Below are 17,180 nucleotides of genomic sequence, written 5' to 3'. Positions count from 1 at the left end.
AGTCACAGAGCTGGTCATACAGGTGTAGGACCCTGTCAAAAATCCTTTTCAGGTCCCCTGAAGATGAGTCAATGGTCCTGTCACTTGCTGGATGTGGCATGATTGCTGCCAGAGGTGGCACACAGCAGCTCAGGTAGTGGAGGTGTTGCTGGCAAACGTGTCAGGGGTCGAGTGAGTGAATGTACACAGCATGGCGGTCATGTCTGCCACATACCAGGTCATTACCACCGGCAGACACAGCTATAATCCGCAACTGCCACAGGCAACAATGTTAGCCTATGGCTGGGTCTGTCGCGGTTGGGACCACCTACCGCCCGGATAACTTCTGCTGGCGGTTGAGGGTGGTTCATAATGTCAAGTGGAGTAGGTCAGGCATCCACCTTTTTGGCAGCATTAAATACTGTTTTTGGCTTTGTGAACTTTGTCAAGCCTAAAATAAATGTGTTGTGGAATTGCAAACATCCTAATTCTGTCTTGTCATATAGGTCCTTCTACACAACCACCAGTGTCGTGTGTTGCAGGGCAAAGATGGCAATTGACGATGGAGCACAGTCCATTTTTGCTGACAAACTATACAGACACGTTTCTAGGGCCAATTACATAGCAGATAGTTAGGCTTCGTACACATCTATGATGTGGACACATGTTTTGATAACCATGTAGGTCACAAATTACTCATGTGTAGTTGCCAGCTGTGCTGTGTACTGGGTGTCAAATCTATCCAGTCAGAAATGCTTTGTCCCATGACGTTATTGATATGTATAATTTATGTTGTTGTGGACACAGTGACTAATGTTACAAATCATGTCTTGTCACACTGCTAGGTTAAGGAGAAGGCAACAACCTCCTATCTATTGTCCCCTGCCAGATCTTCAAACCATGGAGCAACATCATATATTTATGTTCTACTGACTGGATAGGCAAACAATAGTGGACTTATGTCGTCAGTTGGACCCAGATATAATGCCAGTGGTTAGGTATTCAACCTGCATACCACCCACTGTACAAATCATGTCAGTTTTGTACTTCCTGGCCATAGGGTCCTTCCAATATACATTGGCCCTAACTGCTGGTATGTAACAACCTATGTTCAGTTTGGCATTGAAGGATTTCCTCTCAGCAATAGTGAAACACATTGACAGGTATATCAAGATTCCCTGACGTGAGGATTTAGCCAATGTGAAGGCTACCATTTATGGTTTTTCCCGCCTCCCACCTGTGGTGGGGCCATTGGTGGCACACACGTTGGCTTGGTGCCACCGCAGGCCACTAAAAAAGTCTATTGCAACAGAAAGAACTTCTATTCCATCAACATGTAAGTTGCCTGTTTTGGCAGATCTCTACATCTCACTTGTCTGTGCCCATTATCCAGGATCAGCCCATCACTCATTTATAATAGAGAACATCACCATTCCCCAGCTGATGTCACAACTGTGACAAGAGAGCTCCTGGCTGGTTGGTAAATCATGCCTGTCCTGATGGTATATGTGCAATGTCAGGTATGACAACCATAAAGTGAGTGACTCATTGTCGCACTTATGTCCCATCCTTTGACAGGAGACTCTGCATATTCAAACTGTCCTTGGTTGTTGACGCCAGTGAGTAATCCGACTATGCAAGAGAAAGTCTGCTTCAATAAGGGCAATGGAAGTACACAGCGGCAAATTGAGTGGGCTTCTGGGATCCTGAAGGCCAGATTCAGGTACCTAGACATGACTGGTGGACCCTTCCTCTACTCACCTGGAAAAGTGTGCCAGATCACTGTGGAAGGCTACATGCTCCACAACCTCACCCTGCGGAGGAACATCCCATGCATCCCAGAGGAGGAGGAGTCTGTAGTGCCACTGAGTGACAATCATGAATTGCCAAGTGAGGATGACAGTGGTGAAGAGGAAGGAGCTGAGTTGCGAGAAGATCTCATCAACAACTACTTTTCATTAGTGTAAGTATGTCATTTGATGTTGTGACTGTGAATATACAATGAAATGCAGTTGAGAGAATTTGTGGAGTTGAGCATTTTGCAAACAGCTAGAAAGTTGATACTTAGAAATATTCTGCCAAAAGCTGCTTAATGATAAAGCTTTTGAGACTTTCCCAGATTGATCCTATTGCTTTTTTTGTCAGTTTCCTTGCAAAGTACTTTATTTTCCAGTTGCTTGCTATGTGACTTGTGTCATAGGTATAGTCTCAAGTCTATGCTCATTGTTTTGTTATTTGTACAGGTACCGTCACCCTGACATCTTCCTGTGGGCATTATAGAGTTGTGACGGGTATCTGATGCTGTTCTGACATACCAAGTAGACATGGGTTGTACGAGGTAATGTAGGTCACATAGGCCCTCATTACTACATTGGCGGTAAAAGGCGCTTACCGCCGTGCAGAAGACCGCCAATACACCACCGCGGCGGCGGCATTCCGCCACAGCTATTATGACACACATCTTGGAATCTGCCGAAATTCAGACACCCACACAACTCCGCCACACCAAAGGTCAATAGAAAAGTGGCAGAAACAAATCCTCCACGCCAACAGAAACACGCCCATGCTATTATGACCCACGAATCCACGCGACGGTCTTTCAACCGCGGTATTCCATTGGCGGTACACACCGCTGCGCTCAAAATACACACACAGCTCCAAAACACCGCCACATTGGACATTTCGAAATACACAAACCTGATACACATACAAACAACACTCCCACACACCCAATACAATATAAAACACACACCCACATCACCCACAAACACCTACGACCAAAAATTAGACACAAAGGTGACAGACAGAGAGCACAGAATAGACGACCCCATTACACAGAGGCACACAACGCCATCACTCATACAACATCCACGGACAAAACACCACACACCACTACACATCACCACACTCATGAACACATACACCACCCCACACATCACCCACACCACCCCATGGCACGCCAAAGACACCCCTGCTTCTCCGAGGAGGAGCTCAGGGTCATGGTGGAGGAAATCGTCTGGGTAGAGCCACAGCTATTTGGCTCACAGGTACAGCACACATCAATAGCCAGGAAGATGGAGTTATGGTGCAGAATAGTCGACAGGGTCAACGCCGTGGGACAGCACCCAAGAAATCGTGAGGACATCAGGAAGAGGTGGAACGACCTACGGGGGAAGGTGCGTTCAACGTTCTCTCCAGACACAACATCGCGGTACAGCGGACTGGCGGCGGACCCCCACCTCCTCCCCCACAACTAACAACATGGGAGGAGCAAGTCTTGACCATCTTGCATCCTGAGGGCCTTGCAGGAGTCGGTGGAGGATGGGACACTGGTAAGTCAAATCTTAACTACCATATCCCCCACCCTACCTGCATGCTATCCCACACCCCCTCCCTCACCCCCTCCCCTATCACTACAACTCCTCACTAATGTACCCATGACACAAACCACCCATCCCAACACCAAGCCCTGCATGACACAACTAAGCATGGACACCCCTCACTAAAGCATGCCCACTGCACATACCCAGTACACCCCCCAACCATCACCACACAAACCCACACACAGGAATGCATGCACTGGGGTACACAAACACCCACCCATTGCAGACCATTACACACACACATGCAATAATCATGCTCTTATGCCCCTGCAGGAACCAGAAGGACCGTCACCACACCAGAGGGTCCAGACAACACCACTCTACCCCCAGAAGACACCCACAGTGACGAGAGCAGCTCTGCCCTACTGGATCCTGATGACCAGCCCGGACCATCGTGGGCCTCGGGACAGTCGGTACCCCTTCCACAGGCACAGCCCAACACCGACCTTCCACCCTCTGGTAACACCAGCACAGCACCCACCCAGCGGGCCCAAACCTCCCTACCCAGGACAGGTCAATCAGCGGTGTGTCCACCACTACAGGGCACCCAGGGTAACCCACCACCCCAACAACAACAGGGACCTGGGGGCAGTGGTAGTGGGCACACCGTCCAGGGGACGGAGGCACAGGAACACAGGGGAACTGGGAGGGCTGCTGCGCGACAGGGGGCAGTCAGGCCAAGGGACCTGACTGTCCATGAGGCCCTATCCTCCATCATGGGAGCATACCACCACTCCCAGGAGACGATGGCGACGGTCCTGGACAAGTTGCAGGAGACCCTGCGCCTGCAGGACGAACTGTATTTGGGGTTCAGGGAGGAGATCAGGACCATCAGCTCCGCCTTGGGCACCATCGTAGGGGTGCTGAAGGACATACAGCAGACCTTGAGGGACACCGTGGCACTCCAAGGGGCCCCTGACACTAGCCAGGACAATGACCTGCCCACCACCTCCGCCGGCGCTAGTGGACAGGACGCCCTGGTACAGGACCACCACACCAGCACCACACCCCCTGCAGACGGACAACCACCACGCAAGCGGTCCCTGAGATCCAGGAACAGGACAGAGCAAGATGACAAGACCCCCGCCAGGAAATGAGACCACCCTGATTGTCCTCCCACTGTCTCACTTTGTTACCCTGTCCATACTTAAACTGCACCAGCTCCACTACCTATGCCCAGATGGACAGTGCACCTGTGAGACTAATAGACTAGACTCTGCCATGGACATTCCTCCGCCATCACCCATCACTATTTTAAAACCCCCTACCATTTTTTAGCACTTCAATAAACACCCTTGAAACACAAAACAATCAGGAGTCAGTCTGTGATCTAGTAAAAAATTATTATCAATGACAGTGTCATAATGGGTGTACCATTCAAAAGCTAACATACGTATGTCACACATCACAAGCCCTTGAAGGATGGAAGCAGTTGACACGTAGGTAACCACACCTGTGAAACCTTAATGGAAGGGTACAACTCAGTTACCAAATAGTTAATGAAATTGAAAAACAGGATAGAGGTAGACATGTGAAAGTTAATATAATGCTAAAAATGAAAATGTTCTCACCTGTGTCTCACTGGAAATATTGCTGTATGACTGACTCCCTGTTGTCGTTGTCTTCTTCATCAGCTTCATCCTCATCACTATCCACAGGCTCCACAGGCTCCACAGCTGCTACAACACCGTCATCTGGATCATCCTCCTGCAGAAAAGGCACCTGGCGTCGCAAAGCCAAATTATGGAGCATGGAACAGGCGATGATGATGTCGCACACCTTCTTCGGTGAGTAGAATAGGGATCCACCTGTCATATGAACCTGGCCTTCAGGAGGCCGAAGGTGCATTCAATCACCCTCCTCGTCCGCCCATGGGCCTCATTGTACCGTTCCTCTGCCCTGGTCCTGGGATTCCTCACTGGGGTCAATAGCCAGGAAAGGTTGGGGTAACCAGAGTCCCCCAATAGCCATAAACGGTGCCTCTGGAGTTGACCCATCATATCAGGGATGCTGCTATTCCGCAGGACGTAGGAGTCACGCACTGAGACAGGGAACATAGCATTTACCTGCAAGATGTACTGGTCTGCCAAACAGACCATCTGGACATTCATGGAATGATAACTCTTCCTGTTCCTGTACACCTGTTCACTCCTGTGGGGGGGACCAGAACTACATGGGTCCCATCAATGGCACCTATGACGTTGGGGATATGTCCAAGGGCATAGAAGTCAACTTTCACTGTAGGCAAATCCTCCACCTGAGGAAAAATGATGTATCTCCTTACGTGTTTCAGCAGGGCAGACAACACTCTGGACAGGACGTTGGAAAACATAGGCTGGGACATCCCTGATGCCATGGCCACAGTTGTCTGAAAAGACCCACTTGCAAGGAAATGGAGCACAGACAGCACCTGCACGTCAGGGGGATACCAGTCGGATGGCGGATTGGTGACATCGGGTCTGGCTCGAACTGGGTACATAGTTCCTGTACAGTGGCACGGTCAAACCGGTAGGTTACAATGACATGTCGCTCTTCCATTGTCAACAGGTCCACCAGCGGTCGGTACATTGGAAGATTCCGCCATCTTCTCATATGTCCCAGCAGACGGTGCCTACGAAGGACAACAGCGAAGAACCAGTCATTATTCTTCCAGGTATGTACCCACAGTCACACACAAGACTACACCACTCACAAAACCCTTCCTGTATGTGTGTTGAGTGTAGGCCTAGCTATGTGTGACGCAGTAGTAAATGAAGCCATGTGGGCCCCTGAAATGGCGGATGCATGACCTCTAAACTGGGACAATGGGATTGTGGGGTAACAGCGCTGGCGTTACACACCGTCGCAGTAGGCGGTCGTAGACCGCAGCGCAATGCTGTATTGGTTAACATTGGACCCTATCGGTCCTAGGAGCCAATGAACAGGTGCGCCGGCGGTGATGATGCGCACCGCCACGGACATCACCGCCGCGGACGTGACCGCCATTTTCTATCTGTTCAATCACTAGATACCTGACCTTCGACAGGAGAGGACCAACACTGCAAGTGCTGCTGTGACCTCGGTCTGGAAGCGACGATGGCTGCTGCATCTGGGGAAAGGGCCCCTGCCTTCACTGCCCAGGAGTTGGAGAAAATGGTAGACGGGGTCCTGGGCCTGGGTGGAGAGGGCTGGGTGGAAGAGGGAAGGGGGCAGAGTTCATAGGACATTAATGCATGAATGGGCCACATGGCCAGAGTAGGGAGGGGGCCACTCACAACGACGGTGCAGTTGGTAATGACTGTTCCTCTTTCCTTGTGCATGTCATGTAGGTCAGCGCCCACCAGAAGAGGGACATTTGGCGTGCCATCGCCAAGGAGGTCCGGACCCTGGGGGCCAACCAGAGACGGGGCACCCACTGCCGTAAGAGATGAGAGGACATTCGCCGCTGCAGCAAGAAGACGGCGGAGGCTCAGCTGGGGATGGCCTCCCAACGTGGGAGGGGTGCCTGTCGCACCATGACCCCCCTGATGTTCCGGATCCTGGCGGTGGCCTACACGGAGTTGGATGGGCGCTTGAGGGCCTCACAGCAGACACAAGGGGGTGAGTACAACCTCAGTCTGCTGACTTTGCGTGCAGTGGAGGTGTCTGGGTGGGGGAGGTGGGCTGTGGGTGTCCCTAGGCCAGGGCGAGTTCGGTAGGCAAGGCCCCTCCGTAATGTAGGCCATGTGGCACTCTACCCCACCTCAGCAGAGTGCCAAGTCTAGGTATAGTTACCCCTGTGTCATCCATGTGCGCCGATGTCCACCATTGCCATATAGGCCATATCCCAGAAATTGCATATGCAGAGGGCAGGAGCACGGCATAATGCAGGGGGCTGCTGTGTTTGTCTTGTCCGCCAACGGTAGAGGTATGCCATGCATTAAAACCCTCTTTCTTCTGTCTCCCCCCCTTTTTCTGCTCTCCCTGTCCTTTTGTTTATCAGAATCAACAGGCGGAGGTAGAGTGGCACCGGAGCACGAGGGAGCTGCATCCCACATGGCCACGGATTCACGGACTCTGAATGCACCAGTGGGACGGAGGGCGAGGGGAGCTTCACGTCGGCCACCGGATCACCAACTAGCGACACGGACTCGCCTGCCGATGGGAGCTCCCTTGTGGTGGCGGCACCATCTGTGCCCCCCACCTCTACAGGTACAGCCGCCACCTCCCCTACCAGCACTGCCCTCCCAGCAGCCCCTCAGCGTTCGCCCCGTGCCCGCTCACCCAGGAGGGTGGGCATCACCTTCGCCCCAGGCACCTCAGGCCCTGCCCCAGTCACCCCTGCTGCCCTCAGTGAGGAGGCCATTGACCTCCTCAGGTCACTCACTGTTGGGCAGTCTACCATTGCGAATGCCATCCAGGGTGTAGAACGAGAGTTGCAAAACGGTAATGCATTCCTGGAGGACATTCATTCTGGTCAGGCTGTCCTTCAGCGAACCCTGCAATCTTTGGCCTCAGCACTGATGGCATCAATTGTCCCTGTGTCTAGCCTCCCCCCTCCAACTTCTTCCACCCAGACCCAATCTCCTGTACCCCAGCCCATCCCAAGCACACCTACAGACCAGCATGCACACAAGTCAACACACACAAGTAGCTCAAGCAAACATAGGCACCACACACACCACAAGCACTCACGCAAGCCTCACCCACGTACAGACACAACAACATCCACTGCCTCCACTGTGTTCCCCTCCTTCTCTTCTCCCTCCTCCCTCCCAGTGTCGTCTACACACACACCTGCATGCACCACATCTACAGGCACCATGAATCGCACCAGGACACCCAGCACCACAAGCCGCTCACCTGCACTCACCACCTCCACTGCCATTTACACATCCCCTGTGTCCTCTCCCAGTGTGTCTGTGACACCCCCTCCCAAAGTACTCAAACACCGGCAATCACTCACCCAACATCCATCCACCTCACGACAGCCTCCATTACCTGCACCTGCACCCAAAACACCTAAAGTGACACCTCCGACAACCACCTCCTGTTCCTCCACTCCCAGACCCCCTCCAGCTACCCATCCCAGTGTTCGTCAGAAACTGTCCCTGTGTAAAGTTGACCTTTTTGCCCCCACCCCCCCTCCAATTCATCAGTCCCGTCGTAGCGCCTCAGCCAAAAAGCCTCCAATACCAGTGGTGCATGTTCAAGGTTTTTGGAGTGCACCGTCCACCAGGGCAGGCAGTAGGACCCGTAGCCAAGGCACTGGCAGCCCACCCCTTGTAAAGGCTCTAAAATTGGAAAGTGGACGACGGGACTGTGTTAAGACTCCTGGTGGGAAAACAACTGACATGGGTTCCAAGGGGATTGGAGAGTCAGCTGTGACTCCACCAAAGGTGGGGAAGGGCCAGAGGAAGTCTGCCCAGCCTGTTGTGAGTGTCACGGCGGAGAAGTGCGCCATTATTTCCGGCGGTCGAGACACAACTGCCAGCACTGTCGTTAGTGGTCCAGAGACCACTGCCAGAGTCGCAGCCCAGGAGGGCCCAAGTATCGTCACTGGTCAGGAGACCACCGCCAGAGTCACAGCCCAGGAGGGCCCAAGTATCGTCACTGGTCAGGAGACCACCGCCAGAGTCACAGCCCAGGAGGGCCCAAGTATCGTCACTGGTCTGGCGACCACAGCCGGTGTAAGTGCCCAGGAGGGCCCCACTATCGTCACTGGTCCAGAGTCCATTGCCAGAGTCACAGCCCAGGAGGGCCCCACTATCGTCACTGGTCCAGAGACCACAGCCAGAGTCACAGCCCAGGAGGGCCCAAATATTGTCACTGGTCAGGAGACCACCACCAGAGTCACAGCCCAGGAGGGCCCAAGTATCGTCACTGGTCAGGAGACCACCACCAGAGTCACAGCCCAGGAGGGCCCAAGTATTGTCACTGGTCCGGAGACCACCGCCACTGCTGGAGTAAGTGCCCAGGAGGGCCCCACTATCGTCACTGGTCCATAGACCACCGCCAGAGTCACAGCCCAGTAGGGCCCCACTATCGTCACTGGTCCAGAGACCAACGCCAGAGTCACAGCTCAGGAGGGCCCCACTATCATCACTGGTCCAGAGACCACAGCCGGAGTCAGTGCCCTGGAGGGCCCCGGCTGCCACAGGCCCACTGGGCAATGATGAAACGTCATGCCACACACCAATGTCCAGTGTAGAAGACGTCATGCCACACACCAATGTCCAGTGTAGAGAACGTCATGCCACACACCAATGTCCTTATCAGAACCGCCATGTCAAAGCACCGCTGAACAGGGCAAAGACCGCCATGGCAAAGCACTGCTGAACAGTCCTGAACCGCCATGTCAAAGCACCGCTGAACAGGGCAAAGACCGCCCTGGCAAAGCACCGCTGAACAGTCATGAACCGCCATGGCAAAGCACCGCTGAACAGGGCAAAGACCGCCATGGCAAAGCACCGCTGAACAGTCCTGAACCGCCATGTCAAAGCACCGCTGAACAAGGCAAAGACCGCCATGGCAAAGCACCACTGAACAGGGCAAAGACCGCCATGGCAAAGCACCGCTGAACAGGGCAATGCACCGGGTAGGAATGTATGGACCGCCACATCAGGCATCCTTATCCCATGTGCAGCTGGGACAGTGACAGGACACGACCTTTCACGGGGAGACTCATCCAGTCTGGCACCAGTCCCCCCCAGTACCAGTAGAGACCTGCATCAACTTGAGAGACTGTGGCTTTGCACTCCCCAGGATGTAACAGTTGGCAACCCACCCACTGTACAGACTTGAGAGACTGTGGCTTTGCACTTCCCAGGATGGCACAGTGGGCAACCCACCCACTGGAGAGACTTGAGAGACTGTGGCTTTGCACTCCCCAGGATGGAACAGTGGGCAACCCAGCCACTGTATAGACTTGAGAGACTGTGGCTTTGCACTCCCCAGGATGGCATAAATGGGCATGGAGCCCCGTCGTGGATGTGGCTTTGCAGTCATCCGGCTGAGGTGCCCCCTTTCCCTTCCCCCTGAGGTGCCTGTAGTATTTCTATCTGATATCAGGTATCGTTTGTGGTTCTCGCACATGCATTTTTGGACTGTTGGTGCACGGACATTGTTATGTACATATCTGCACTACTTCTCGTATTGTATATAATTATGACTGATTTTCAAATATATAGCTGTATATTTTTGTATGACATGTATATTGGCACATTACATTGTTTGACCAATTTTCGCTTTGTGTATTCATTCTTCCGGGGGATTGTGGGTTGTTACTGTGATTTTTTGTGAATGCATTGGTGTGTATGTTGTAATATGCGAAGGTGGGGGTGGGGGTGTTAGGTGGGTGTCCCCCTAACTTTTGCCTCCCCCGTGTCGTAGGTGCAGTACTCACTGTTGTCTGCGGCGCCTACCTAGCTGTTGGTCATAGAGGAGCAGAAAGACAAGGGCAGGGAGTATTTGTAGTTCCGGCTCCATGGATTCCTCGTTCCTCGTGGGATATGTTCAGGTGAGCATTTTCCCATAGCAAAAGCTATTTCCGCTGTGTTTTTATCCACGGTGAATCCGCCCCGGAAAAGGTAGCAGATTGGCGGGTTGTAATACTGTGGGCGGTACATTGTCTCCCGCCTGTCTGTTGGCGGTGACTGCCGCGCTGCTTGTCTGTACCGCCGTGGCGGGCGATGTGTTAAAGTGGCTGTCTTTGTTGGCGGTTTCCACCAGGGTCAAAATTTTTGGCCGCCGGCCTGTTTGCGGTATTTCCGCTGCTTTAACACCGTCCGCCAGGGGTGTAATGACCCCCATAGTTTGCATATATGAGACTTGTACGAAGACAGTTTGCACAGTGTTTGGGTGGAGGTACAGGCGTGGCCATTGCACTTCCTTTGTATGTTGAGATGGCCCTGATGTATCATGTGTGTCATCATGTGGTCATAAAATGTGTAGTTCTAGATTTTGACCAAATAATTGTCCCTTCACATTGGCTAAACATTCTTTTTGTATGACCTGTATGTAGCTGTAGATGTGTTTCATTAATGTAGGCCACAGTGCCTGTGCCACAACACTACTTATGTTTGTGTCATTCCACTAGATGCATGGTCATTGGATTATGATGTCCTTGTGAACAGGGACTGTTGTACTGACATCTTTCTATATCTTGGATTACGTGATGTTGGATTACTTTGGTGTGGTATGTAATAAGGCTCAAGCTGATGACATCAAACACGTCAATCGTTTCATATTCTACAGGACGATGTCTGACAAATCCCTTCCTTCCGTGGTCTGGGGGCCTGTACCAGTAAATGTCTAGATTTACTCAGCATGAGTTACACTTTCTTGATAGTCCAGGCATATTGACAGCCTATGTGCTGAACAATGAATTAAACTTTTTGGTTTGACCAGACACTTGGACTAATGTGTTGGTGTGTAATGGCTGTAATCCTGAGCTGTACACTGGTTACCTGTAACCTACCCCTGCTTGCACAAGAAGCCTGTATCTTTGTTGTGTGGTTCACATGGTCTTACATCTCTACATAGCTAAATGAGAAATCAAAGCAAGCAGACAATGAGTTTATGATGGGTGAATTTATTTTGATGCTGAAATAGAATATAAACTTTGGATTAGAAGAAACAAAAATGAAAAGTCAAGGGGTAAGTCATGGTGAATGAAATCAGAGGAGTAGATGCCACACCATTGCGAGTCCAGAGTACTCCTTCCATTGGAACAGGTAGGTGGTTCAGGGTCAGTCCAAAAAGTGAATGTCTGGCACAAAAAAGGAGGTCCTTAAGTTAGAGGGTTATTATTGGCAGTGGTGGGTGTCTTGCCTTCCACACCGCCTTGATTCTTGGCTGGGCATCTCCGCTTGTGTGGGGAAGTGGATCTGCTGCTACCTAGGCAGAGATGTTTATGGCTTGCTCCTCTGGCAGAGCCTCCCTTCTAGTGGCTTGCTCTGATGAAGAAGGCCCTGCTGCACAAAAGGAATAGAATAGAGTGGTGTTGTAGACCTTTTTCAGAGTGGTGTTAATGTCCCTCAATACCCCTGTTAAGGAGGCCATGTTGGTATTGTGGGCCTCCCCCTGTTTATGCATATCCCTATGCATGTCCCACGGTAGCTGCTTCATTTCCCTGAGTTAGGTGAAGACCTGGCCCATCACACCTTGGGACTCCTTATAGACCCAGAAGAAGTGGCTGATAGTGTCCTGGCTAAGAGCAGCCCTTGTGGCCTTAACCCGCTGGCCCACAGCATCCCTCCCACATAACATACCCCCACTAACCTGCGCCCTTGCCACAGGTTGCCCTCTGTAACCAGGTCCTGGACCATTGTTGTTGGGAGTTTTGTGCTGGGGGGCACAACCTTTTGGTAACAAGGTAACAGAACCCAGGGAGCCTCTGGAGGAGTTCTGAGGACCAACCCTGGGGTGGTGATGGACAGGGAAGTGGTCACTCCCCTTTCCTTTGTCCAGTATCATGCCAGAGCAGGGACTGGGGGTCCCTGAACCAGTGTAGACTGGATTATGCAAAGATGGCACCATCTGTGCCCTTCATAGCATTTCCAGTGGCTTAGGGAGACTACTCCTCCCAAACCTGTAACACCTATTTCCAAAGGGAGGGGATGTAACACAACTCTCCCAAAGGAAATCCTTTGTTCTGCCTTCCTGTGCTCAAGCTTTTCAAGCAACAAGAGGGCAGAAACCTGTCTTGGAGGTGGCAGCAGCTAGGGCTGTCTGGAAACCCTCAGAAGGTTGCAATGGCAATACTAAGGGGCATATTTATACTCTGTTTGCACCAAATTAGTGTCATTTTTTTTAACTCTAATTCGGTGCAAAACTAACTCCATATTTATACTTTGGTGCTAGACCCCTCTAGCACCAAATTTATGGAGTTAAAGTCATTTTTTTAAAGTGGAGACCTACTTTGCCTTAATGAGATGCAAGGTAGGCGTTCCCGTGCAAAAAATGACTCTGGTCTTAACGCCATATTTAGGGGCATATTTATACTCTGCGGCATATTTATACTCTGTTTGCACCGAATTAGTGTCATTTTTTTTTACTCTAATTCGGTGCAAAACTAACTCCATATTTATACTTTGGTGCTAGACCCATCTAGCACCAAGGCCCTGATTTAAACTTTTTTTGCATCACATTAACATCATTTTATGACACAAAAGTGGCGCAAACTTACAAAATATCGGCCCTTATTTATACTTTTTGCTGCAAAACTGCACTAACTCAGTTTTGCACCAAAAAGTTTAGCACCGGCTTGCACCATTTCTGTGCACCAGCCGGGCACCATATTTATGGAATGGTGCAAGCCGGTGCAAAGGGTAGGCTAGAGTTAAAAAAAATTACTTTAGTCGGGTGGGATTGGCAGTATAGAAGAAGAGGGTTTAGCACCAAAAAATGGCTTTAGGCAGGTTAGAGTAAAAAAAATGACTCTAACCAGATTAGCGTCATTTTATGGTGCTAAACCTACCATGCCACATGACACCTGCCTTAGAAAAGGCAGGGGTCATGCCCACCACCCCAGTGGCCAGCACAGAGGACAGGGGTCCCCTGGGCATAGCCATTGCACCCTGTGCCATGTATGGGGGCCCATTTCAGGGCCCCCTATGGCACTTTCAAAAATAAAATGCACTTACCTGTACTTACCTGGGATGGGGTCCCCCATCCTCGCAGTCCCTCTAGTGTGGGTGGGGGTGCCCCTAGGGCCTAGGGAGGGCACGTCTGGGCTTATTCCATGGTGTTCTACCATGGAAATAGGGCCACAGGTCCCCTAACACCTGCCCTGACCCACGTCTTAAAAAATGGGGCAAAGCAAGCTTTGCCCCATTTTTTGACCCCTCCTCCCTCCCTTGCACCATTTTTACATGGGAGTATAAATATGGTGTTAAGGCCATAGAGTAATTTTTTTGCACAGGAACGCCTACCTTGCATCTCATTAAGGCAATGTAGGTTTCCACTTCCAAAAAATGACTTTAACTCCATAAATTTGGTGCTAGACGGGTCTAGCACTAAAGTATAAATATGGAGTTAGTTTTGCACTGAATTAGAGTTTTAAAAAAATGACGCTAATTCAGTGCAAACAGAGTATAAATATGCCCCTTAGCGTCAAAAAATGATGCTAATCTGGTCAGAATCATTTATTTTGACTCAAAACTGCCTAGCGTCATTTTTTTTTAAGCTAGCCTACCCTTTGCACCGACTTGCACCATTCCATAAATATGGTGCCCAGCTGGTGCTAAAAAATGGTGCAAGCCAGTGCAAAACCTTTTGGGGCAAAACTGCCTTAGTGCAGTTTTGCACCAAAAAGTATAAATAAGGCCCTAAGGGTCCTCTAAGGAGCCCCCAGTGTGCATGGAAGCATTCAACCAATGCTTGCAAAATCCTTGGGGTATGACTACATCATGTTTGAAATCAAACATGCCTATGTTCGGGGTTACCATTATGTAGCTAGACAAGGCAGTGACTTATGTCTAGTACACGCATAAAATGGTGTCCCCGCACCCACAGGGTCCGGGAAAATGGTCCTGGAGGTCGTGTTGGCACCTCTACTAGTGCTGGGGTGCCCTCACACACAGGTACTTTGCACCCTGCCCTCAGGCCTGGAGGGCCTGCTATATGGGTGACTTATAAGTGACCTGGTGCAGTGTAAATGGCAGTGAAAGGGTGATTGCACCCTTTCTCACAGTCTGCAATGACATTCCTGCAGAGGCATTTGCATGGATTAGCTATGGGTGGTGAAATATATGCTGCAGCCCATAGGGATTCCCTGGAACCCCAATGCCCTGGGTACCAAGGTACCATATACTAGGGAGTTATAAGGGGGCACCAGTATGCCAATTGTGGGTGAAATACTGTCTTCACAGTATGTACCAACCAAATTTAAGGGAGTGAGCATAACTACTGGGGTCCTGATTAGCAAGATCCCAGTAGACACAGTGAAAGACAATGACAAAGAGTCCGAAAGTGGGGTTAACCAAGCTAGAAAGAGGCTACTTTCCTATAGAACCCCCACCCAAACGAAGGACAATAAGGCTAACCTTGGCCAGTTGAGACTTCATTGTCTAAGTGGTGATAAGTGGAGAGTAGCTCTGCAATAGAGTGCTTACTTCCTTTATTATCCACTATGTGGTCCCTTCCCTGTGGGGAGGTGAACCACCCTGTTTGGTTACTTTTAACTAAAGAAAAGTGAAACTGTGAACTTTGAAATTCCCTATGTTTGAGGTCTGGAAAAAGTTTTAAAGTGGGGTAGGATGACTTTCACTGGAACCCTTTGTTAGGACACGGTTGTGTCCTAAGGGTTGTAATGACAGACAGGGATGCTCTCTTAGCAAGGCTAGATCAGGGCAAAAAGTTTGTCCCATGGCTCTAAAAGAGGACAGGATTGCTTTCCTTCTTGGGGTAGAACAGGACAGGGTTGCTGTCCTATGGATTTAGAGTTAGTGCAGGTGTGCTGCACCAAAGTTTCTTTGGGAGGGCTGGATGTTTGCTCAACATTTTCTAAGACAGAGTGGGAGTGCTGTTTTGTCTTAGGTTTCCCACCAAGAGTTACTTTTACCTCTGGGAGTTCAGCTGTGCTATTTTTTTAACTCCCTTGATTCAGGCCCCACCCTAGAGGTGGTATCCTCCCTCACAGGAATGATATCCTTAGTGGTAGGGTAGGCAGGGAAAATGTGATATCCTGCATGCCTGTGTTTTTAGGAGTATCCTGGTCCATTATTTCAGGTTCCAGGGCACCCACCCTTCTATTCTTTTTAATCTCCCTTGAGATTAAAGTAAACAATCCTTGAGGAATCCCAGCATGGATGCATGGGTATGCCACTCTACTTCTGCCCAACCTGAGGCCTATAAGTAATTTCCTAGAAGACAGTCTACAAGTAAGCTAGGTGTTACTACCACCTGCTTAGGGCTAGTAACCCCACCCCAACTAAGTTGCACTACAGCTAAGGGGAAAGACTGAGTGGAGTTGTTAACATCCGTGAATTGGTACTTTTGAACAAGTAGTTGTTGTGCAGGTGACACTCAGGGCCATATTTATACTTTTTGACGCAAAACTGCGCTAACGCAGTTTTGCGTCAAAAAAATTAGCGCCGGCTAACGCCATTCTGAAGCGCCATGCGGGCGCAGTATTTATTCAATGACGTTAGCCGGCGTTAGCCCCCGGCGCTGCCTGGTGTGCGTGGAAAAAAACGACGTACACCAGGCAGCGCCGGCGTAGGGGGAAAATGGAGCATGGGCGTCCAAAAATGGTGCAAGTCAGGCTGAGGCAAAAAAAACGCCTCAACCCGTTTTGCGCCATTTTTTTACGACGCCCAACCCCCATTGAAATGACTCCTGTCTTAGCACAGACAGGAGTCATGCCCCTTGCCCAATGGCCATGCCCAGGGGACTTATGGCCATTGGGCATAGTGGCATGTAGGGGGGCACAAATCAGGCCCCCCTATGCCACAAAAAAAAAAAAAAAATACTTACCTGAACTTACCTTAATGTCCCTGGGGTGGGTCCCTCCATCCTTGGGTGTCCTCCTGGGGTGGGCAAGGGTGGTAGGGGATGTCCCTGGGGGCAGGGGAGGGCACCTCTGGGCTCATTCTGAGCCCACAGGTCCCTTAACGCCTGCCCTGACCCACGCGTTAAAATCCGGCGCTAATGCAGGTTTTTTAGACCCGCCCACTCCCGGGCGTCATTTTTGCCCGGGAGTATAAATACGACGCATATGCATCGGAGTCATTTTTTAAGACAGGAACGCCTACCTTGCATATCATTAACGCAAGGAAGGTGTTCACGCAAAAAAATGACCCTGACTCCATGAACTTTGGCGCTAGACGCGTCTAACGCCAAAGTATAAATATGGAG

General features: G+C 50.6%; 1 pseudogene; it reads left to right on the top strand.

The window, feature by feature from the left end:
* The first annotated feature begins 1,613 nt into the window (after positions 1–1,613).
* LOC138249371 (olfactory receptor 56A1-like) overlaps positions 1,614–17,180 on the top strand; it is a 30,906-nt pseudogene continuing 15,339 nt past the window's right edge.

Source organism: Pleurodeles waltl, chromosome 8 (genome assembly GCF_031143425.1).
Source record: "Pleurodeles waltl isolate 20211129_DDA chromosome 8, aPleWal1.hap1.20221129, whole genome shotgun sequence".
NCBI classification, from domain to species: domain Eukaryota; kingdom Metazoa; phylum Chordata; class Amphibia; order Caudata; family Salamandridae; genus Pleurodeles; species Pleurodeles waltl.
The sequence above is the reverse complement of the archived record's forward strand: the minus strand, read 5'-3'. Positions and strand labels throughout refer to the sequence as shown.